Below are 2,556 nucleotides of genomic sequence, written 5' to 3'. Positions count from 1 at the left end.
TGGCTGCCGGCCGCCATCTTGGCTGACAGTTAATTTGCATAAGGATATGCTGATTAGCCAATGGGAAGGGTAGCGGCCGTACACTAATTACCATGTTTCTCTTTTATTACTGTAGATAGATAAGGAACTTCTGCAAATACTAGGAAAAAAACCCACAAGTAACTCAAGAGAACAAATAAACAAGATATATGAATGGTATATTTACATAGGGATAAACAAGGCTAACAAGTATATGAAGAAAGGTCACTCTCACCCAACTTTCAAAGAAATGTAAGAAATTTCGACACTATAAGAAAGATAAAAATTAAAAAACTAAGTAATATCAAGTACTGGTGAGAATGGGAAAAAAGAGGAACCATTGTGAACTTCTTGGTAAGCCATTTTTGTTTGCCTATGACCCAGAAACCCACTTTTAGGTTAAGTACTCCAAAGAAAGACTTACACAGGCCTTAAGGTAACATGTACAAAAGTGCTCACTGCAGCATTACTTGTATCAAGTGTAGGAAGCAACATAGATTCCATTACTGGGGAAATGAATATAAAAATGTTGGATACAGATTATGGAATATTATGCAGAATAAGAAATATAGTACTTTGTTTTGATGAGTAGAAATTAAAAATATAGTACTAGGTGAAAAAAAGGAATGAGCAGATCTATGCTATCATTAATGTAAATTAAAAACACTTAAATGTTATATATTTTCAAGGACAAATTATCTAAAGACATGCATACTTGAGTGGATGTTTATGGAGGGAGAAAGGAGAAAGGAGGTTGAAGGGAAAAAAATAAAAATTAAGTAAAACAAGAGCAGGACCTATGTTCATTGATGATGAAAATGTGCCACAAACTGCACTAGAAGTTCCAGGGGGCAAAATCATATCTGCTTGTATATCACTGGACACCTAGTGCCAAGCAGAGTACCTGACAAATTATAGGGTTTCTAAAATTTTTTGAGTGAATGAGTTAGTAAATGAATAAGATTAATTCAACACTCTGCATCTAAGAAGCCCCCACAAAAGAAAAAAGTTTACTAAATGGCATTAACAAAGAAAGCAAATATGTTTTGTGATACTACTTACGTTTCTTGTATGGGGATAAAACAGAAGCAGTCAAATAAAAACTATGAACTGGAAGGTGGGTGTATGTGGTGAGAAAATTGGTAGGCACTAAAATCATTCAGTGGGTTATGAAGCTCAGAACAGGATAGTCTTCCAGGGAGAAGGAAATGTTGCCTCTCTCAAAATCAGTTCACAAAACGAAAGGTCAACTCAATGTTAAACAGATGGCCCATTGTGAAAATTAAAGTTTTTCTTTTGGCAGGGGACTCAGAGTTATTTCACTTACAGCAGGAAGAATTTCCTAAAACTGTGAATTAATTTAACTCCTGGTAACTTTTTCTGTTCAATGACAAAAAAAAAAAAAAGACAAACATTTGAATTCTTTCTCAGCAAAACAGGAAGACTAGCGTTAAAAAAAAGTCCCCAAATAGAATGACCTACTATATCTCCTTCCTCTCTTCTGATAGAAAAAATTACTGAAATGACTTCTGTCAATTCCTAAGGTAATAACAATTTACTGAAAAAAAAAATCTCCCTTCAATCTCCTTTTTAATAGTTTCTTGGTAATGTAGGTAGACCCAAATTACTACATCTACAAAGGACAACTGATTCTTTTAAGGTTCAAGATGTTTTGTTTAATGACCTAGTACTCAATAGACACTTAAAGAGGTTTCAGAGAAAACATTTTAAAATGCTTATATCTTTTCTTCATTTTAATGATATTTCGACAACTAATGCTCTATCCAATCTGGAGTGTAGATAGTATATGATAAGCCATTTCAATTGTGATATACTAAATTTTACGTTAAGAACTATATTCTAAAGTCCAATTGAATTATTTTGAATTTTACTTCACTCATGAATAAATCTGGAGAAATAATTTTATATATTCTATTCTGTAGAATATCAGAGTTTATCATGTCACCTAGAGAATCTGCAACTACTTCCAGCTAGTTACAGGCCCACTTATTTTGAAATCAGGCTTCCAGCGGTCCCAAATGATTCAGCAACATTTCCTGGATATTATCTTCTTCAAGTTATAAATAAACAAATCTGAGCATTTAAACACAAAAAAAATAATTGAAAATGGAAAGACTGAATAAAAATGTGAAGACTGGTCCATTTGCTACCATGTTTCTCTCTTACATCGATCTTTCTTTCCTTCCTCTTTCTCTAGAAGCAATGAAAAATATGTCCTCGGGTGAGGATTAATAAATAAATAAATAAATAGATTTATAGCAGAGCCTCACACCAGAAATAGAAAAATGAGGTGGATGTTTGACTATTAACAGCAAGAGATAGCAGAGATCAGAATGGACTAAAGTCAGAAGTGACAGTAGAGAAGATACATATTCAACTATGAAAAAGAAATCAGATTTTAGGTCAGTTCTGCACAAGGGGGCCAGGAGCCTAACACATCCAATAGTAGACTGACCCAAAGAAATCACCATAACATCTACACTAATAAAAGAGAAACATGGTAATTAGCGTACGACC

This window comes from Myotis brandtii, unplaced genomic scaffold, assembly GCF_000412655.1.
Source record: "Myotis brandtii unplaced genomic scaffold, ASM41265v1 scaffold266, whole genome shotgun sequence".
NCBI lineage: Eukaryota > Metazoa > Chordata > Mammalia > Chiroptera > Vespertilionidae > Myotis > Myotis brandtii.
The sequence above is the reverse complement of the archived record's forward strand: the minus strand, read 5'-3'. Positions refer to the sequence as shown.